General features: G+C 40.4%; 1 pseudogene across 1 annotated transcript; it reads right to left on the bottom strand.

Annotated features, from left to right (window-relative positions):
• Positions 1-2,759: 2,759 nt before the first annotated feature.
• On the bottom strand, positions 2,760-4,722 carry LOC309656829 (protein FAM50A pseudogene; annotated as a pseudogene). Its single transcript has one exon. The product of its transcript is annotated as a protein FAM50A pseudogene (transcript).
• Between the last annotated feature and the right edge of the window lie 18,566 nt (positions 4,723-23,288).

Consider the following 23,288-nt stretch of genomic DNA (forward strand, 5'->3'; position numbering starts at 1 on the left):
AACCCTTTCAAATCCATCTTCCCCTTACCAGCCAGAGCAATTTATTTAAGACACAAATTTGATCATCTTATCTCTTACTTGAATTGTTTGTTTCATTAAAAAAAAATTATTGAGATGTAATTAACATATGACATTGTATTAATTTAAGGTGTTCAACATAATGATTTGACATATGTATATACTGCAAAATAATTACTGCAATAAGTTTAGCTAACATCCATCACCACACATAGTTACAAATTTTCTTTTCTTGTGATGAGAACTTTTAAGATCTACTCTCTTGCACTTCCCTGGTGGTCCAGTGGTTAAGACTCTGCACTTCCACTGCAGGGGGCGTGGGTTCAATCCCTGGTTGGGGAAGCTCTGCATGCCACAGGGTGCGGCAAAAAACAAACAACCCCCCCCCCCAAAGATCTACTCTCTTAGCAACTTTCAAATATACAATACAATATTGTTAACTATAGTCATCATGCTGTACATTACATTCCCAGTACTTATTCATTTAATAACTAAATGTTTGTACTTTTTGACCACTTTTACCCATTTTGCACCCCCCACCTTTAACACTTAAAGTTTTCCCATCAATTACAGGGTAGAGGCTAAGCTCATTAACATAGAATATGAAGGTGATTCTTGATCTTTCTCCTGCCTATGTCTCTGCCATTTTATCTTTCACCCTTTTATTCCCTGCTAGTTTTTCCTCTAGTAAAATCAAATTGCATGAGGCTCCCTCAAATACACATCCTCTGCCCATCTTCACTACCAAATTATTTCTTTTTTATGTCTTTGCTCAAGTTGCCCTCCAAGGAACTTTCCCTAACTGCCTTAAAATATATAGGAATACTACACACTATGTTCATATATATACGCACACACACATACATATACACAATATAGGAATACTATATGTGTATATATACGCACACACGTACATATACACACACCTATAGGGAATATACATTTTAGGAATGCTTTATATATGCATATGCACATAATAAAATAGTTATATACATCACCATTTCTGCATTTACTGCATTGTTTTATATGTATTAAATTTTCTCTATTCCCAATGAGATTATCAAGTTCTATGGGCATGGACCAGGTCTCCTCAATATAGCCTACTATATGGCACACTGTAAACTCAATAAAATGTGTATTGAACGAAGAAATAAAAGGAACTCTAGAAATTCCCTTTTTTAAAAAGTATTTTTCTCCATACAGATAACTTAGCAACTGAAGGTTCATTTGAGTTAATAAGGTACTCTTTTAAATTGCCAACTCTCAAAGATGGAAACCACAGTTCTGTGTGAATTACTTCAAGCTGCTGAATGCCTGGCTCAGATTAGTAGGACTTGAGAGATTAACTGGAGCAGAGTAGTACACTTTTATTATTCTTATTGGCTGCCCAGCACCTCTGAACACTCTTGTATTTGGTGATTTCTCTACCCAATTAAATAGAAGCCAACCCTCACTTCCTCAGCCTTTCTTGCAGTTAGGCTCCTCCAATTGGATATATTTGTGCCAGACTTTGAAAGGGAAGCTAGGGACTTCCTTGGTGGTCCAATGGTAAAGAATCTGCCTTCCCTGGTCGGGGAACTAAGATCCCACATGTCGCGGGGCAACTAAGCCAGCGTTCCACAGCTACTGAGCTCGCGCTCCTCAACTAGAGAGCCCGCGGGCCGCAAACTACAGAGGCCACGCGCTCTGGAGCCCATACGCCACAACTAGAGAGAAGCCCTCATGCGGAAGCGAAAGATCCCGCATACCTCAACGAAGACCCTGTGTGCCGCAACTAAGACCCGACGCAGCCAAAAAAAAGAAAGAAAGAAAGGGAAGCTAGAGAGATAAAGAAGTAGGCAGTACCCAGTCTAGCAAGAGTGAGGCAGGTGTGTTCAAATTCCCAGGGAACAGTAGCAAAAGTTCTATCGGAAGGGTCTTTGCCCTACATTAGAGTCAGTGGTAGAGGCTGTGATGTTTCTCTGGTATGTGAGTTGTGCGCTGATCCTCCAGGCCTGGTTCTCCCACCTTTCAGGAAATTCTGTGAACTCCTTAATGTCCTTTAATGAGTTCCTTTTCTGCTGAAACTAGCTAGAATATATTCCTAGACTTCCTATCTTATACCATGGACTCATAGATGAAGGGAGGAAGAGGGGAGTACTTAATGTGGTGCTTTGGGGAGGACAAGGTAGAAGAAGGATGGGGGACTTTGGACAGGAGAACAGCAACATAAGGACCATCGATCCTCAGTGGAGCAGAAATAAAGAAGCAGGTATGAAGGTAAATGAGAATCAGCAAACTTTGCCTACTTTGTTAATTTTGCTTGTGGTCCTGGTCAGAGCCATTACAGACCTAAAAGTGATTCCTTAGCTATAGTGAGCAAGGTGTGTGCTGAGAAATACTGATATCATGATTGGTTTAGAAAGCTGCAGACTTTAGTCTTCTCCAATTTGCTCAAGCTCCCCAGTCCCGAGAACCCCCTGACTCCCCTAATGCAGATCAGGCTCTCTAAATTGATATAGGTCTTTCCTGCATAAAACCTCTCCCTCTTTCTGTGAAGTAGAAGAGGGAGAGAAGGATAGGAGGGAGGAGAAGCAGCAGTAGAAGAAGAGTACAAAGAAACGAAAGAAGGAGGTAGTGGGGAAACACAGTGTGTGGAGAGGAGAAAATGCTGGGGAGAGAAGAATACTGTATGTGCAAATATCCATTTGAAAAAGGAGCAGCATATTTTTTCTTTTTTTTTTTTTTGCAAGACACAGAGAGCAGAGATATTGTATAGTTCCACTTATGTGAAACTTCCAGAATAGGCAAATCCATACAGACAGAAAGTAAACTAGGGGGTGCGAGGGGCTGGGGGGCGGCTGCTAATGGACGTGGGGTCTCCTTTCGGGGTGATTCACATTATGAACGTACTAAGTACCCCTGGATGGTACGCTTTCAAATGGTCACAACAGTGAATTTTATGTTATGTGAATTTTACCTCAACAACAAAAAAATCTTTAAAATAAAACGCACAACAGGTGCTCCAGCTCTGACGCGCGTATCTCTTTGTCGTAAAAGAAAAAGGCGGTAAACAACAGCGCCAGGGGCAGGGGCTGAGCAGGCCCCGTCACGTCTAGGGAGCGGGGAGCCGGGCGCCCGGAATCCTGGGGACGTAGGGAGGGGGCCGCAGGGAGCCGGAGGAGCTGGGGCCGCGCTGCTGCCACATCACCGGATCGTGTACTTGTCCCACTTCTTCTCAGGGTCGTAGGGCTCCCAGCGGCTGGCGGGGAAGATGTGCTTGTTCTTCTCGTACCAGCTCCGCAGCACCACCTTGCCCGCGTGCGACTCATCCTTCTCCACGGTGGCGTCGCTGAGCAGCCGCACATCATCGTGAACGTCGAAATTGAAGAGGGGCCCGCTCTTCCCTCGCGCCTTGGTGACGATGAAGTCATAGAAGCTGTGGTGGTGGGGTATGATTAGGTCCTCCTTGATGTACATGAGCTGCTCCACCCCTGCCGACCTGAGCTCGCTGAAGTCTTTGCGCAGGATCTCGAGGGCCTTCTGCAGGAACTGCTGCATCGTGTTGCCCTTTTTCATCTTGACTGTGCGCCGGTGCCCAGAGCCATCCCAAGTAACTGAAGGTGATCTCGATCTCCTCGCTCTTGATCTTCTCCTGCTTGGCTTCCCACTCCTGCCGTAGCTCCTCCCGGAGCCGATTCTCCTCCTCCTCCCGGTCTCGGTCAGGCAAGAAGCTCGTGTCCACATCTGGGTTCTTCCCCAGTTTCCTCTTCTTTGCGGTGATCTCTTCCCTCTCCAGCTCCTCCTCGTCTATGGTCGCCTCCTCCTCCTCCTCGCCTGCCTCGTCTTCTTCCTCCAGGGTGAAGGACAGGCTGGAGATTTTCCGCTTGGCCTCCTTCTTGCGCTCCTTCTCGCGCAGCTTCTCCAGCTTCAGCTGCAGCTCCTTCGACTGCTCCTTCTTCGCCAGCTGCTTCTCCCGCTCCTTCACCAGGGCCTCCTGCTTCGCCTTCATGTCGTTCAGCGTCACAAGACCCACGGTGCTGGACTTGAGCTCCGCCTCCACGGCATCGTAGTGCACAGAGAACTTCTTGTCAATGTTGGATTTCATTATGTTCTCCTCCGCGATCCTCTGCTTCATCTGCTCCATCTGCTCGCGCTGCTTCTCCCGCTTCTTCATCAGGTGCATGGCGCGGCCCGCCTCGCTCGCGGCACCCTTGTACTGAGCCATGGCGGCGGCGACAGCGGTCCGGCCGAGTCTCAGGGGCTGCGCCGGCTGTAGAGGCGGCCGTTTAGTCAGCTGACCTCAGCGCCCTGACGTCCACCTCCGGGGCATCTTTTTTTTTTTTTTTTTTTTAAAGAATTGTGTTGCATTCTTTTTTTTTTTTTTTTTTTTTTTTTTATGGCTGTGTTGGGTCTTCGTTTCTGTGCGAGGGCTTTCTCTAGTTGGGGCAAGCGGGGGCCACTCTTCATCGCGGTGCGCGGGCCTCTCACTGTCGCGGCCTCTCTTGTTGCGGAGCACAGGCTCCAGACGTGCAGGCTCAGCAACTGTGGCTCATGGGCCTAGTCGCTCCGCGGCATGTGGGACCTTCCCAGACCAGGGCTCGAACCCGTGTCCCCTGCATTGGTAGGCAGATTCTCAACCACAGCGCCACCAGGGAAGCCCCATATTTTTTCTTTTAACTGCCTCTTCTTGGCTTTCCTCTCTCTCTAAGACATTCATACAGTACTGAGAATTTTCCCATTTGAAAAGTCTTCCAGAACATATTTCTTTGCCAATATTAAGGCTCTCCTATAAATGCTAACTTATATACGGACCATCTAAATAAACGTGGGATTTTTGGAAAATATGTTCATATATATCCAACGAATATTTATTGAGACCCCTTATGTGCCAGGCACTAAACTTGGGAGCAGTGCTGAATAAGATAGATAAAGGCCTTTGGGAGCTTTTATTAGCATTGAGCTCATCTATACTCTCATGTTTCATAATCTATTAAAATAAATGTCCTCTGTTGAAATCATAGCAGTGGTAAAATGGCAGATTAAAGTATCTATCCCAAGGTTACACGCAGGTAGGTGCTTAGGATAATCGCTTTGTAATGATAAAGTGATGATACTATTAAAGCTCTGAGTATAGGCAGGGCAATGGAAAAAATAAATTTTTATCAAGAATATTAGAAAGAGCTATAAATCAATCAATTGGGCTCTTCTAGATAGACAAATAGATGTGTTTAACCTGTGAGTATGCTATTAGTGTTACTGAAGATACATTTCCCTGCTTCTGATGTTTTTCCATTTGACAGGAGCCCATTAGTGTGTAAATTAGTAGAGCTTGTGATCTTCTGCCAGCCCAGCACTCACTCCACCCTGGGGGGTGATATTTGAAAAGAGAAGTTGGGCATGAACAGCTTAGCTTCTTCCTCTTGGGATACAGTTAAAGAGAGAGAGCATGTGTTTATCTCTCTGCCCCTCTGCGTACAGGTGCCGCCCATGCTGGGGGTAGCTGAGGGGTCTGCCCAGCTCCAGCACTGCCTGCAACTGGGGACGTATGTCTGAATAATTCTGGACTCAGTATTAGGAAGCCCACTTGCTCAGACATCAGCCCTCTAACCTAACCTTTATCTGTACAACGGTGATTTCTTTTGGCTCCCACTTGAAGTACTCATGACTTGCTTTCCCATTGATTCAGAAATCAGGTGAGGAAAAAGGGCTAGTTACTGGCCCTTTAAATTAAGTAAAGATTGTCCCAACAACTAAGTAAAGAAAAACTTAAAACTTAGTGGAATGAGCCCAAGGTCTGACATCAGACCTGGGTTTTGAGTCCTGGCTGTGGGGTCTTGGTTAAGCCACCTAGCCTCAGAGAATCTCATTTCTTCTTTGGTGCCCTGGGGATAATATGTCTAGTATTGTTGCAAAGATGAAAGTTAACTTATGAAGGGAATTCCCTGGTAGCCTAGTGGTTAGGATTCCGGGCTTTCACTGCCTTGGCCTGGGTTCAACCTCTGGTTGGGAAACTGAGATCCTGCAAGCCTCGTGGCACGGCCAAAACAGGAAAAAAAGATAGCTTATGTAAAGTACCAAGCACAATGCCTGGCATTTAATAAATGGTAACTGGTAACAGCAGCAGCAGCAACAGTAGTAGTGATTCGGGGTACCCAGCACTGGGAGAGTTAAAAAAAGCATTTCTGCTTTCATGAAAACAAGTCTCTTTAAAGAGATAATACTAAACTTAATTTTTTAAAATTTTAACTTTTAATTGAAATTTTTTTATCACTTAGCTAAAATACTTTTGAATACATTAATATGCATTTGAATACATAATTAAAATACATTTCTCATGTAAAACACTGCATGTTTTAAAATGATTTGGTCACTCAATAAATTCCTTAGAATTCAGGGGCGAGCATAGCACAGGGAGATCAGCTCGGTGCTTTGTGACCACCTAGAGGGGTGGGATAGGGAGGGTGGGAGGGAAGGAGACGCAAGAGGGAAGAGATATGGGAACATATGTATATATATAAGTGATTCACTTTGTTATAAAGCAGAAACTAACACACCATTGTAAAGCAATTATACTCCAATAAAGATAAAAAAAATTAGTATAAGCTTAAAAAAAGAAAAAGAATTCGGGGCGATAATGAGCACAATTGGAGTGAAAGTGTTTATTTTCAGTTTGTTAATTTCCTTTGATTATCATAGAGAAAACTTTGCTAGTCCTAAGGTCTTCTTTGAAGTCAGGCATGATGGGAAGTGTGTTGGGAAAGAACAAATCAGGCATCTTACTTTTGTAGACTTTGTGTCCCCTCATTCTTTTTTTTTTTTTTAATTTCTTTTATTTTTTATTTATTTTTTGGCTGTGTTGGGTCTTCATTGCTGCACGTGGGCTTTCTCTAGTTGTGCTGTGCAGGCTTCTCATTGCAGTGGCTTCTCTTGCTGTGGATCATGGGCTCTAGGCACATGAGCTTCAGTAGTTGTGGCTCTCAGGCTCAGTAGTTGTGGCTCACAGGCTCTAGAGCACAGGCTCAGTAGTTGTGGTGCACGGGCTTAGTTGCCCCATGGCATGTGGGATCTTCCCGGACCAGGGATCAAACCCGTGTCCCCTGCATTGGCAGGTGGATTCTTAATCACTGCGCCACCAGTGAAGTCCCTTCCCTCATTCTTAAAGTTAATGTTCCATATATGGAATTGTCTGTGAGTCAACATAACATATCTAGTTTTTTTCCCCTCATAGGCATCTTCCTGAACACAGTTTTGCCATCCTAACCCATCTCTGCTGATTTCAATTCATCGTTGACAAAGGTGTGGAGTGTTTTGTGGCTGGATGACAGATTTATGAAAAGAACCCAGGTATGTTTCTATTATATTTCTGATGCATGCTTTGCAAGGTTCATTGGGTTTAGAGATTTTCATGTTTAGCTCAAATAAATGAAAAACTTCTATATGAATTTGTGACCTAAAACTCTACTGGAAAATAATGTAAATTGATTTAATTTAGATTATGCTGTTTCTTAAGAGGATACTCTTTTTACATTTTCTTTGCTGTCCTAGAAGTTTTTTTTTAAGTACATTCTCAGAGATTACTTCTTTTTTACTACTTTTTTTTTTTTAAATAAATTTATTTATTTTTGGCTGCATTGGGTCTTCATTGCTGCGTGCGGGCTTCCTCTAGTTGCGGCTACTGGGGGTTACTCTTCGTTGTGGTGCGCGGGCTTCTCATTGCGGTGGCTTCTCTTGTTGCGGAGCACGGGCTCTAGGCGCACAGTCTTAGTTGCTCCGCAGCATGTGGGATCTTCCCGGACCAGGGTTCGATCTCGTGTCCGCTGCATTGGCAGGCGGGTTTTTAACCACTGTCAGAGATAGAGTTCTTTGGACTGGAGTGCTCACCCACAGGGGAAGCCATAAGAATACATCAAATGCATCAAATAAATGACTAAAAACCTGTATCTGGTCAACCCAGACAACCAGTGATACTTTAATAACTAGATTGATTTCTGACACTGGCATAATAAAATTAAGGGATTTTTTTTCCCTACTCTTAAGCAATATTGCCTGAACAAAACGCTCTATTATTGGTTCCCAGGGAATCAAGTTTTTAGACTGCTATGTCTCTAGCATCTTCTCCAGTTTCCTAGTATGGGAAACAACGTATTTGCTGAACTAATTCTTTTTAGCTAATATACTAATTAGAAATATTTTAGTGGCAAGGGTCAGAAACTCAACTCAAAATGGCTTAAGCAAAAATATGAATTTACTGGCTTATGTTAATCCAGAGTTAATGTAATTTTAGGCATGGCTGGACCCAAGTGCTCAAACCAGTGCTGTTCAGTATAAATACAGTGAAAACCACAAATGTGAACCACATATGCAATTTTAAATATTCTACTAACTACATAAACAAGGAAAAAGAAACAGCTGAAATTAATTTTCCTAATATATTTTATTTAGTCCAAAATATCCAACATATCATTCTAAAAAGTAATCAATATAAAAAATTATTAACGAGAAATTTTAAATTCTTTTATTCGTACTAAATCTTTGAAATGCAGTGTGATTTTTACATTTATAGCACATCTCAATTTAGACTAGCTGTATTTCACATGCTCAATAGCCATAGGGGCTGGCGGCTACAAAACTGGACAGTGCAGGTTAAAACAATGCATCAGGAAGATATCTCTAGCTCCTGCTCACTCTGCTTTCCTCTCTGTTGGCCGCAGCATCCTGCCTCATCTGGCTAACTCCTATTTATTTTCAGTTTTCAGTTTTACCCATCCCTACCTATGGTGACCTTCTCTCTTACTCAGCCTATTTACTAGAGAGACATACTGGCATGTAGTGGGCATTTGAATGTCTGTTCTTTATCATAAAAGTTCTAAGGGAGAGATTGTACCAGTACAAATTCATTATTTTTAATAAGGGAAAAACTCAGGTACTGATCCCTTCGAAGGTAAGATTTCACAAACCCCCCCACCCTGACTCCTATCCATCCTCTTCCAGATACAGGAAAAACACAGAAGGTTAGTTGCATCATCTGCACAATAAAAGATAATATTATTTATGGAATACTAGAGCTATGTCTACATTTGGGGAGGGGAAATTTTTTTTTAATATTTATTTATTTGTGTATTTGGCTGTGTCGGGTCTTAGTTGTGGCATGCGGGATCTTCATTGCGGCATGTGGGATCTTTAGTTGCGGTGCGCGGACTCTTCGTCGTGGCGCGCAGGCTTCTCTCTAGTTGTGGCACGAGGGCTCCAGAGTGCGCGGGCTCAGTAGTTGCAGCACGCGGGCTTAGTTGCCCCGCGGCATGTGGGATCTTGTTCCCCAACTAGGGATCGAACCCACCTCCCCTGCACTAGAAGGCGGATTCTTAACAACTGGACCACCAGGGAAGTCCCAAGAATTGTTATTCTTTATATTTGTTCTACCTCAAGAGAATTTGGGATTTTTTTTTCTTCAGAGGTTTGAATCATCTCAAATGGAACAATGAATTCCAAAATGGAAAAGCACAGGAATGCACTCATAAAACGCTATGATGTTACTACCTCTTGTGTTATTATAATTCCAATTTTACAAATAAAGAAACTGAACTTTAGTGAATTTTTTAAGAAAAATCCAAGATGATAACATAAGAATGTCTCAGTGATTACCCATGTTCTTAACTACTGTGCTATAAAGTCCTCTAGTAAATGTGATGTCTTTTAAAATATGTAAGGAGACACACCATAAGGCTATGTCTAACTGCAGAAAGAACCAGGGTACAGCAAAGAAAAGCTTTTAAAATGGCTGGAATCTGCTCAGTCAATCTTTATATGTAGTAGTTGATTTTATTATGTGTGAATTTGTTTGATAGCCAGATCCACTGACTTGACATACCAAAAGGGTTGGGAATAGAGTTTAGGATTTCCACAGTGCTCTTAACACACTAGGCATTATTCCTTGTGGTAAGGACAGGTGAGAAATGAAGAGGGGGTAGGAGGATGAAGGGATAGGGAATAGGAGGTAGAGAACTGATAGCTATTAAATGGATTTCAAAATAATACTCCTAATAATTATAAAAACAACAGCAAAGATAGCTAATACTTATTGAGCACTTACTATGTGCCAAGTCCCTGAATTATTTAATTTTATCCTCCCCAAAATCTATAAAATTGGTGCCATTATTGCTTTCATTTAGGTTCCCTGACTCAAGTAAGTAATGGCTCAACCATCTTATTGGAAATCTCCAATCTTCTTATTGGAAAGCTGGAGATTTGCTCATCATTTTCCTTGGGAATTCTCCCATAATGCTCCTGAATAACTTTTACTTTTTAATTTTATTACTTTTTTATTGAAGTATAGTTGACTTACAATATTATATTAATTGTACATTACATCCATGTAGCTATTTACTTTATACATAGTAGTTTGTACCTGTTAATCTCCTACCCCTATCTTGTCCCTCCCCGCTTCCCTCTCCCCACTGATAACCACTAGTTTGTTCTTTATATCTGTGAGTCTTTTTCTGTTTTGCTATATTTATCCATTTGTCTTATTTTTAGATCTCACATGTAAGTGAAAAATACAGTCCTTGTCTTTGACTTATTTCACCAAGCATAATACCCTCTTGGTTGGTCCATCCATGTTGCTGCAAATGGCAAATTTTCATCCTTTTTTATGGTTGAGTATGAATAATTTTTATTGTTCCTTCTTGAAAAGCTCTCCTTCTTTGGCTTTTAAGACACCACATCTCTTCATTCTCCTCTTACGTCCATTGTCCTTTCTTCCTATCTGCTCTCTAGTATCCCTTCTTTACTTTTCTCTTTAAAAATTTGGTTCCTGCTCTCATATCTCAAATAACATCTGCTTTCATACACCAAATTTCCACATAGATGCTTTGGGTTCCAAAACTGGCCACTGGATATTTTTGCCTAAATGTCCTGTAAACACTTCAAACTCCATTTGTGCAAAACTGAATTCTTTACTTCCTCCCTAAATTTCTTTTTCTTATATGCTGTTACTCAGTAACTGCTATTCACCATCATCCACCCAGGTTTGCAAGTCAGGTTCACAAGTCATCTCTGGCACCATCCTGTCCCTCACCTTCCACAGTCAATCTACAGCTGAGTCAACTCTTCTCCTAATTACCTCTCAAACTGGTCCACTTCCCTTCATTTTCACTGCCACTACCTTAGGTTCAGGTTCTTTTTTATTTTTTTCTTTTTTAACTGAAATATATTCAACATATCACATTGTGTGAATTTAAGGTGTACAACAAGTTAATTTGATACACTTACATATTGTAATATGATTGCTATTGTAGTGATAATTAGCACCTCTATCACATTACATAATTATCCTTTCTTTTTAGTAGTTGGAAAAATTAAGTTCTAGTATCTGAGCAAGTTTGATGATTATAATATTGCTGTCTGTATTCACTGCACTGGCATTATAACTCTAGGACTTATGTACTACTCATTGTAAGTAGGTACCCTTAAACAACATCTGTCCTGTCTCCCTACTCTCTAACCCCTGGTAGCCACCATTTTCTACAAGTTTGGCTTTTTATAATTCCACATATAAGTGATATCATAGAGTACTTGTCTTTCTCTGATTTATCTCACTTAGGAGAATGTGCTCAAGTTTCATTCCTGTTGTTGGAAATCGTAGGATGTTCTCCTTTCTCATGGTTGAATAATATGCCATTGTAAGTATGTATGGCATTTTATTTATCCATTCATCTACCAATGGACATTTAGGTTGTTTCAATATCTTGACTATGGTAAATATTACTGCAATGAACATGAGAGTATGTATATCTTTTCGAGTTGGTGTTTTGGTTTTCTTCAGATAAATACCCAGAAGTGGAATTGCTGAATCATATGGTAGCTATATTTTTAATTTTTTGAGGAATCTCCACAATTTTCCCCACAGTGGCTGCACCACTTTACATTCCCACCAACCATGCACAAAATTTCCCTTTTTTCCACATCCTCTCCAGCACTTGTTATCTCTTGCCTTTTTGATAACCATTCAAATTGGTGTGAGGTAATATCTAACTGTGGTTTTAATTTGCACCTCCCTGATGATTAGTGATGTTGAGCAGATTTTCATGTATCTGTTGGCCATTGGATGACTTCTTTGGAAAAAATATCTAGTTAGTTTTTCCACACATGTTTAAATCAGATTGTCTTTTTATTATTGAGTTGTATTAGTTCTTTATATATTTTGGACATTAACTTCCTATCTGATATATGGTTTGTAAAATTTTTCTCCCATTCTGTAGATTGCCTTTTTTTTTCCAGTTTTTTTTTTAATATCTTTATTGGAGTATAATTGCTTTACAATGGTGCGTTAGTTTCTACTTTACAACAAAGTGAATCAGTTACACATATACATATGTTCCCATATCTCTTCCCTCTTGCGTCTCCCTCCCTCCCACCCTCCCTATCCCACCCCTCTAGGTGGTCACAAAGCACCGAGCTGATCTCCCTGTGTTATGCGGCTGCTTCCCACTAGCTATCTATTTTACATTTGGTAGTGTATATATGTCCATGACACTCTCTCATCCTGTCACATCTCACCCCTCCCCCTCCCCATATCCTCAAGTCCATTCTCTAGTAGGTCTGTGTCTTTATTCCCGTCTTGCCACTAGGTTCTTCATGACCTTTTTTTTTTTTCCCTTAGATTCCATATATATGTGTTAGCATACTGTATTTGTTTTTTTCTTTCTTACTTACTTCACTCTGTATGACAGACTCTAACTCCATCCACCTCACTACAAATAACTCAATTTCGTTTCTTTTTATGGCTGAGTAATATTCCATTGTATATATGTGCCACATCTTCTTTATCCATTCATCTGATGATGGACACTTAGGTTGTTTCCATGTCCTGGCTATTGTAAATAGAGCTGCTATGAAAATTTTGGTACATGACTCTTTTTGAATTATGGTTTTCTCAGGGTATATGCCCAGTAGTGGGATTGCTGGGTCGTATGGTAGTTCTATTTTTAGTTTTTTAGGGAACCTCCATACTGTTCTCCATAGTGGCTGTATCAATTTACATTCCCACCAACAGTGCAGGAGTGTTCCCTTTTCTCCACACCCTCTCCAGCATTTATTGTTTGTAGATTTTTTGATGATGGCCATTCTGACCAGTGTGAGATGATATCTCATTGTAGTTTTGATTTGCATTTCTCTAATGATTAATGATGTTGAGCATCCTTTCATGTGTCTGTTGGCAATCTGCATATCTTCTTTGGAGAAATGTCTCTTTAAGTCTTCTGCCCATTTTTGGATTGGGTTGTTTGTTTTTTTGTTATTGAGCTGCATAAGCTGCTTGTAAATCTTGGAGATTAATCCTTTGTCAGTTGTTTCATTTGCAAATATTTTCTCCCATTCTGAGGGTTGTCTTTTGGTCTTGTTTATGGTTTCCTTTGCTGTGCAAAAGCTTTTAAGTTTCATTAGGTCCCATTTGTTTATTTGTGTTTTTATTTCCATTTCTCTAGGAGTTGGGTCAAAAAGGATCTTGCTGTGATTTATGTCATAGAGTTCTGCCTATGTTTTCCTCTAAGAGTTTGAAAGTATCTGGCCTTACATTTAGGTCTTTAATCCATTTTGAGTTTATTTTTGTGTATGGTGTTAGGGAGTGTTCTAATTTCATACTTTTACATGTACCTGTCCAGTTTTCCCAGCACCACTTATTGAAGAGGCTGTCTTTTCTCCACTGTATGTGCTTGCCTCCTTTATCAAAGATAAGGTGACCATATGTGCGTGGGTTTATCTCTGGGCTTTCTATCCTGTTCCATTGATCTATGTTTCTGTTTTTGTGCCAGTACCAAACTGTCTTGATTACTGTAGCTTTGTAGTATAGTCTGAAGTCAGAGAACCTGATTCCTCCAGCTCCATTTTTCGTTCTCAAGATTGCTTTGGCTATTCAGGGTCTTTTGTGTTTCCATACAAATTGTGAAAATTTTTGTTCTAGTTCTGTGAAAAATGCCAGTGGTAGTTTGATAGGGATTGCATTGAATCTGTAGATTGCTTTGGGTAGTAGAGTCATTTTCACAATGTTGATTCTTCCAATCCAAGAACATGGTATATCTCTCCATCTATTTGTATCATCTTTAATTTCTTTCATCAGTGTCTTATAATTTTCTGCATACAGGTCTTTTGTCTCCTTAGGTAGGTTTATTCCTAGATATTTTATTCTTTTTGTTGCAATGGTAAACGGGAGTGTTTTCTTAATTTCACTTTCAGATTTTTCATCATTAGTGTATAGGAATGCAAGAGATTTCTGTGCATTAATTTTGTATCCTGCTACTTTACCAAATTCATTGATTAGCTCTAGTAGTTTTCTGGCAGCATCTTTAGGATTCTCTATGTATAGTATCATGTCATCTGCAAACAGTGACAGCTTTACTTCTTCTTTTCGGATTTGGATTCCTTTTATTTCTTTTTTTTTCTCTGATTGCTGTGGCTAACACTTCCAAAACTATGTTGAATAATAGTGGTGAGAGTGGGCAACCTTGTCTTGTTCCTGATCTTAGTGGAAATGCTTTCAGTTTTTCACCATTGAGGACAATGTTGGCTGTGGGTTTGTCATATATGGCCTTTATTATGTTGAGGAAAGTTCCCTCTATGCCTACTTTCTGCAGGGCTTTTATCATAAATGGGTGCTGAATTTGGTCGAAAGCTTTCTCTGAATCTATTGAGATGATCATATGGCTTTTCTCCTTCAATTTGTTAATATGATGTATCACGTTGATTGATTTGCATATATTGAAGACTCTTTGCATTCCTGGGATAAACCCCACTTGATCATGGTGTATGATCCTTTTAATGTGCTGTTGGATTCTGTTTGCTAGTATTTTGTTGAGGATTTTTGCATCTATGTTCATCAGTGATATTGGCCTGTAGTTTTCTTTCTTTGTGACATCTTTATCTGGTTTTGGTATCAGGGTGATGGTGGCCTCGTAGAATGAGTTGGGGAGTGTTCCTCCCTCTGCAATATTTTGGAAGAGTTTGAGAAGGATAGGTGTTAGCTCTTCTCTAAATGTTTGATAGAATTCACCTGTGAAGCCATCTGGTCCTGGGCTTTTGTTTCTTGGAAGATTTTTAATCACAGTTTCAATTTCAGTGCTTGTGATTGGTCTGTTCATATTTTCTATTTCTTCCTGGTTCAGTCTCGGCAGGTTGTGCATTTCTAAGAATTTGTCCATTTCTTCCAGGTTGTCCATTTTATTGGCATAGAGTTGCTTGTAGTAATCTCTCATGATCGTTTGTATTTCTGCAGTGTCAGTGGTTACTTCTTCTTTTTCATTTCTAATTCTATTGATTTGAGTCTTCTCCCTTTTTCTCTTGATGAGTCTGGCTAATGGTTTGTCAATTTTGTTTATCTCCTCAAAGAACCGACTTTTAGTTTTATTCATCTTTGCTATTGTCTCCTTCATTTCTTTTTCATTTATTTCTGATCTGATCTTTATGATTTCTTTCCTTCTGCTAGCTTTGGGATTTTTTTGTTCTTCTTTCTCTAATTGCTTTAGGTGCAAGGTTAGGTTGTTTATTTGAGATGTTTCCTGTTTCTTGATGTAGGCTTGTATTGCTATAAACTTCCCTCTTAGAACTGCTTTTGCTGTGTCCCATAGGTTTTGGGTCGTCGTGTCTCCATTGTCATTTGTTTCTAGGTATTTTTTGATTTCCTCTTTGATTTCTTCAGTGATCACTTCGTTATTAAATAGTGTATTGTGTAGCCTCCATGTGTTTGTAATTTTAAAGATCTTTTCCTGTAATTGATATCTAGTTTCATAGTGTTGTGGTCGGAAAAGATACTTGATATGATTTCAATTTTCTTAAATTTACCAAGGCTTGATTTGTGACCCAAGATATGATCTATCCTGGAGAATGTTCCATGAGCACTTGAGAAAAATGTGTAATCTGTTGTTTTTGGGTGGAATGTCCTATAATTATCAATTAAGTCCATCTTGTTTAATGTATCATTTAAAGCTTGTGTTTCCTTATTTATTTTCATTTTGGATGATCTGTCCATTGGTGAAAGTGGGATGTTAAATTCCCCTACTATGATTGTGTTACTGTCGATTTCCCCTTTTATGGCTGTTAGTATTTGCCTTATGTATTGAGGTGCTCCTATGTTGGGTGCATAAATATTTACAATTGTTATACCTTCTTCTTGGATCGATCCCTTGATCGTTATATAGTGTCCTTCTTTGTCTCTTGTAACAGTCTTTATTTTAAAGTCTATTTCGTCTGATATGAGAATTGCTACTCCAGCTTTCTTTTGATTTCCATTTGCATGGAATATCTTTTTCCATCCCCTCACTTTCAGTCTGTATGTGTCCCTAGGTCTGAAGTGAGTCTCTTGTAGACAACATATATACGGGTCTTGTTTTTGTATCCATTCAGCCAGTCTGTGTCTTTTGGTGGGAGCATTTAATCCATTTACATTTAAGGTAATTATCGATATGTATGTTCCTATTCCCATTTTCTTAAATGTTTTGGGTTTGTTATTGTAGGTGTTTTCCTTCTCTTGTGTTTCTTGCCTAGAGAAGTTCCTTTAGCATTTGTTGTAAAGCTGATTTGGTGGTGCTGAACTCTCTCAGCTTTTGCTTGTCTGTAAAGGTTTTAATTTCTCCATCAAATCTGAATGAGATCCTTGCTGCGTGGAGTAACCTTGGTTGTAGGTTTTTCTCCTTCATCACTTTAAGTATATCCTGCCACTCCCTTGCGGCTTGCAGAGTTTCTGCTGAAAGATCAACTGTTAACCTTATGGGGATTCCCTTGTGTGTTATTTGTTGTTTTTCCCTTGCTGCTTTTAATATGTTTTCTTTCTATTTAATTTTTGATAGTTTGATTAATATGTGTCTTGGCGTGTTTCTCCTTGGATTTATCCTGTATGGGACTCTCTGTGCTTCCAGGACTTGATTAACTATTTCCTTTCCCATATTAGGGAAGTTTTCAACTATAATCTGTTCAAATATTTTCTCAGTCCCTTTCTTTTTCTCTTCTTCTTCTGGGACCCCTATAATTCTAATGTTGGTGCAATTAATGTTGCCCCAGAGGTCTCTGAGACTGTCCTCAGTTCTTTTCATTCTTTTTTCTTTATTCTGCTCTGCAGTAGTTATTTCCACTATTTTATCTTCCAGGTCACTTACCGGTTCTTCTGCCTCAGTTATTCTGCTATTGATCCCTTCTAGAGTATTTTTAATTTCATTTATTGTGCTTTTCATTGTTGCTTGGTTCCTCTTTAGTTCTTCTACATCCTTGTTAAATGTTTCTTGTATTTTGTCTATTGTATTTCCAAGATTTTGGATCATCTTTACTATCAGTATTCTGAATTCTTTTTCAGGTAGACTACCTATTTCCTCTTCATTTGTTAGGTCTGGTGTGTTTTGACCCTGCTTCTTCATCTGCTGTGTGTTTTTCTGTCTTCTCATTTTGCTTAACTTACTGTCTTTGGGGTCTCCTTTTCACAGGCTGCAGGTTTGTAGTTCCTGTTGTTTTTGGTATCTGTCCCCAGTGGCTAAGGTTGGTTCAGTGGGTTGTGTAGGCTTCCTGGTGGAGGGGACTAGTGCCTGTGTTCTGGTGGATGAGGCTGGATCTTGTCTTTCTGGTGGGCACGTCCACGTCTGGTGGTGTGTTTTGGGGTGTCTGTGGCCTTATTATGATTTTAGGCAGACTCTCTGCTAATGGATGGGGCTGTGTTCCTGTCTTGCCAGTTGTTTGGCTTAGGGTGTCCAGCACTGTAGCTTGCTGGTCATTGAGTGAATCTGGGTCTTGATGCTGAGATGGAGATCTCTGAGAGATTTTCGCAGTCTGGTATTACATGGAGCTGGGAGGTCTCTTGTGGACCAGTGTCCTGAAGTTGGCTCTCCCACCTCAGAGGCACAGCCCTGATGCCTGGCTGGAGCACCAAGAGCCTTTCATCCATGCGGCAGAGTCTGATTTGTGAAAAAGCCTGATGCATGTTCCCCCAGTTCAAGAGCTGTCCTGGGACCCACTCCTGAGAGGCAGACAGCCTGTAGCTTGCTGGAAAAAGGCTGTAGATTGCCTTTTAATCTTGTGAATTGTTTCTTTTGCTATGCAAAAGCTTTTATGTTTTTATTTATTTATTTATTTATTTATTTATGGCTGCGTTGGGTCTTCGTTGCTGTGCGTGGGCTTTCTCTAGTTGTGGTGAGTGGGGGCTACTCTTCCGTTGCGGTGCACAGGCTTCTCATTGCAATGCTTTCTCTTGTTGTGGAGTACGTTCTCTAGGCACACAGGCTCAGTAGTTGTGGCGCACGGGCTTAGTTGCTCCACGGCATGTGGGATCTTCCCAGACCAGGGCTCGAACCTGTGTCCCTTGCCTTGGCAGGCAGATTCTTAACCACTGTGCCACCAGGGAAGCCCAAAAGCTTTTACGTTTGATGTACTCCCAATTTGTTGATTTTTGCTTTTGTTGTTTGTGCTTTTGGTATCATATGCAAAAGAATCATTTCCAAGATCTATATCAAGGAACTTCTCTATGTTTTCTTCTAGGATCTTTACAGTATCAGGTCTTATGTTTAAGACTTTGATCCATTTCAAGTTAATTTTTGTGAATGGTGTAGGATAAGGGTCCAATTTCATTGCTTTGCATGTGTTTGTCTAGTTTTCCCAAAACAATTTATTGAAGAGACTATTCTTTTCTCATTGGGTGCTCTTAGATCTTTGTAGAGTATTAGTTGACCATATAAACAAAGGTTGAATTCTGGGGTCTCGATTCTTTTCCATTGGTCTAGATGTCTATTTTTGTATCAGTGCCATACAGTTTTATTACTGTAGCTTTGTAGTACAGTTTGAATCAGGAAGTGTGATAGTTCTGGGTTTGTTTGTTTGTTTGTTTTTCTTCTAATGATTGCTTTGGTTATTTGCTGTCTTTTATGGTTCCATACAAATTTTAGGATTGTTTTTTCTATTTCTGTGAAGAATGCCATTGGTATTTTGATGGGGATTGAACTGAATCTATAGAGGGCTTTGGGGATCAGGTCCTTTTTTTTCTTACATTGTATGACAGAAAGCTGCTAATTGTCCCCCAGGAAATTCATTCTCCCCTTTGTTTATGATAATAAACCCTTGTTTTTTAACTGCGCACATGGCCTCACAGAATAAAAACTATATTTCCTAGCTATCCTTGCAGATAGGCAATGGTCATGTGTTTAAATTCTGGCTAATGGGATATGAGCTGAAGTGATGTGGAACTTCCAGGTCATAAACTTAAAGGAAAACATATCCTCTTCTCCATTTTACTATATCTCAGGCTGTAAGGTGTTATGTGGTAGTGGTAACATCTTGGAACATGCAAATGAGGACAACAGCTGACAGTCCATGTCCTGGAACTGTTCTACCAGCCCTGGGTTGCTTATCCCATGACTAAGTGAGGAAAAAACTTTTATCTTGTGCAAACCCCTGTAATTTGGGTTTCTGTTACGGTTACCAGATCTATAGAGTGAAACACTTGGATTAGTACAACAACGTTTTGATTTGTCTACCTGTCCCCACTTTCAACTTCTCTTTAATCTGTTTTCTTCACTAAAGTTGGAGTAATCATTGTGATAGAATTTAAATTTGGTCAGATTGTTTCCTGCCATTTTCTACTTCCTATGCCATCTCTTTCAGGGTGTACTTTATATTCCTTAGCCTGGCACACCAAACACTACATAATCTGGCCTCTGCTTTATCTCTCCAGTCTTACCTCTTATCATTCCCTGCCTTGTGTGCCAAGGTCAAATCACATAGACCCATTTGCAGCTTCACAGAATAAGCCAAGCTCTCATACCTCAGTGCACCTGTACATGCTGTTTACTCTGCCTGGAATGCCCATTCCCCACCCTCACTAGTTTCTCTGCCTGGCTAGTTTCTATTTGTCCTTTAGAATTCATGTCTCCTCCTCTTGGAAGCTTTTCTTGCCCACCCGAGAATTGGTTAGAGTCCCCTCTTATGTATTCCCAAAGTATTCTGTGCATACTTTTATCAAAGAACTGCCTGTTTATTTGTCTATTATCTCCACACCCCTCCCCTACCAATTTCCTGGAGAGCAAGGATGATTTTCTCATTAATAGTGTATCGTCATGCCCTAGGACAAACCCTGGCACACAGTAGCACTCAAAAGATATTTATTCAGTTAGTGAATAAAAGGCAGTGAATGAATGGATACCATGGAGTCATGAAAATAGCATTTAAATGGAATATAGAGACCTGAGTTTTGTACCTGGTTCTGCCACTACCTGGATGGTTTTAGTTGAAGTCATTTCACTCCACTTCACTTGAGCTAGATAAGCTCTCAGGTTTCTTCCAGGTTTATGATTTACAAATACATTATATAGGGAAAAGTAAAAATATACAAACTTTTAGAGCTGACAACCTTAAGGGGCTGGCTAGGTAATTCTTGTTTGAAAAAATGTACCTTGAAAAAACATGCCAAATAAAAGTGAGCTTTTATAGCAGTATTTAAGTTCTTTCTACTTAGAGCATTTAAACTATTTTTGTAGAACCAATTATTTTCACAAAATCTTTCAGAAATATCTATTGTAATCTCTGTTTGAGAAGTAGAGAATGTGAAATTCAGTGATATTAGGTAATGTATTTGAGCCAGCAGCAGAGACAGAAGCAGAGTCAGAATCTGATTCAAAATTGTCTTAATAGGGCTTCCCTGGTGGCGCAGTGGTTGAGAATCTGCCTGCCAACGCAGGGGACACGGGTTCGAGCCCTGGTCTGGGAAGATCCCACATGCCGCGGAGCAAATAGGCCCGTGAGCCACAATTACTGAGCCTGCGCGTCTGGAGCCTGTGCTCCGCCAACAAGAGAGGCCGCAATAGTGAGAGGCCCGTGCACCGCGATGAAGAGTGGCCCCCACTTGCCACAATTAGAGAAAGCCCTCGCACAGAAACAAAGACCCAACACAGCCATAAATAAATAAATAAAATTAAAAATTAAAAAAAAATTGTCTTAATAGAATATCCCACCTATTGTAAAAAATTGTGTGATATTATAGAGCTAAACCAGTAAAGATAGCAGTGAAAATTTGTTCTTTTTATTATTTATCTATCTATCTATTTATTTATTTTTGGCTGTGTTGGGTCTTTGTTGCTGCGCGCGGGCTTTCTCTAGTTGTGGCGAGCGGGGGCTACTCTTCGTTGTGATGTGTGGGCTTCTCACTGCGGTGGCCTCTCTTGTTGCAGAGCATGGGCTCTAGGCATGCAGGCTTCAGAATTTGTGGCTCACGGGCTCAGTAGTTGTGGCTCGCGGGCTCTAGGGCGCAGGCTCAGTAGTTGTGGCGCACGGGCTTAGTTGCTCCGTGGCATGTGGGATCCTCCTGGACCAGGGATGGAACCCGTGTCCCCTGCATTGGCAGCCGGATTCTTAACCACTGCACCACCTGGGAAGTCCCGAAAGCAGTGAACTTTAAACCAAATTACACATAGATTAAAATAGCAAATACCAAAACTAAGGTGCTAGATGACATTCTATTTCAGAATCACATAATTATGGGGTTAGGCAGCATTCTTAAGAGGTAATCGTCTATCTTTAAGCAAGGCTACACCTAGTAGTCCCCAAACAGAGGAAGTTATGCAATTCTTTGAAATATTTGGAAAAAGAATATTCCACAACTCTTTTTCATACTTGTCCCAGTGCCACATGATACTGATAACAGAAAATTTACTACCTTAACAATTATCTAGAACTGAACCATTTCTAGCAATGACCCCATACATCCACGATTCCCATCCTTTCCTGGTTGTGGTAGGCAGAATTCTAAGATGGTCCCCCAGATTCCTGCCCCTGGTATACATGTTTTGTATAAGCCTTCCCCAAGCATGTGGGCAGGACTTGTGGATACGAGATAGGCACTCACTTGATAGGTTATATTATGTGATGAATGTATGACAATGGTCACCTTTGGTTATACAGTGATTGAAAATGAATATACCGGCATTACATGGTTACATTTAGTGAGAAAATGGAATGCTGTCTGAAGGTAGCTCCCTCAATTTCTCTTATTTCTACCTCTACAATGCTGTGTGATTTTCCATCCTTTTCTTCCCTCCCCAGGTAGCAAATGAAAGGTACCTCTTTATCTCAAGGTTATCAAGTGTCTCTTTCAGATTTTCAATTGTTCTCTCTCCTCTTAGTCATTCCCCACACCCTACAACACATAGGATCTCCTACCTGACAGAACCTTTCCATGACTCCAACTCTTTTGAACTTTGGTGCTTCTCCTTCCTTTCTGTGTCAGACCTGCTTGTTCCAGATCTACCCTACTGTTCCTAAAGAACATTGGCCTCATCTGGGCCCAAATCCAGATCAATAATCCCCATCAGGTTTCAGATCCTAGCTTAGTGACATGAAATAAGAATGGCACAATAGGGTACCCCTGAAATTGGTTTCAAGCTGGCCCTTGCCCCAATGTTACCTCTACTTGCTTTATTTCTTTAACCCCTAGCTTCTTAGGCCTTTTAGTCTGGCTACATGATAGATTCATTCTCTGAGCTTTCAAATCTCTTTCTATCTTCTCTAATCAGCGGGTTGTCTTCTCCCTTCTGATATCATACTAATTTGGGACTGTTTTCTTTTCTTTCTTTCAGCTTAAAAAGAATGAGGTAATGAATCCCCATGCTCCCATCACCCAGCTTCAACAATTATCAACGTAAGCCCACGTTGGATTATCATTTTTGTGTGTGTGGTAAAAAGTACATAACATTAAATTTACCATCTTAATCATTTTTAAGTATAAAGTTCAATAGTATATTCACATTGTTGTACAACAGATCTCTGAAACTCTTTCATCTTTTAATTCTGAAACTCTGTACCTACTAAACATCAATCATGTTGGATTATTTTTAAAGCAAATTCCAGACCTTATATCAGTTCGTTAATAAACATTTCAGAATGTATCTTAAAGGAATAAAAGATCCCCCCACCCCACTTCCTTTTGTACAACCGCAAAACCCTTATCGCACTTAAATCAAGGTTTCAACAGGAAACAGAGGATACACTCAAATAAGATAACTTTAAGAGGGTTTATTTAAAGGTTGTGGGTATAGGGGAACCACAAGGTATAGTACAGTAACCTAGGGTAAGTGACTGAGTTGGTACCACCTCCAGACCCATAAGGATATGGGGAGGGAGTGGTTACCAGAACCTGGAAAAAGAAAGAATCTATAGAGTGGGCTACACTGAAAAAAGCAATGACCTTTGGTCAAGAGACACAGTAGGGTGATCTTGCAGGGAGGGAGACAGGGGAATGGTACCCTGACATTACTCTCCTCCCTCCCTCTCTT

Source organism: Balaenoptera physalus (assembly GCF_965194825.1).
Source record: "Balaenoptera physalus genome assembly, chromosome: 1".
Classification (NCBI taxonomy): Eukaryota; Metazoa; Chordata; class Mammalia; order Artiodactyla; family Balaenopteridae; genus Balaenoptera; species Balaenoptera physalus.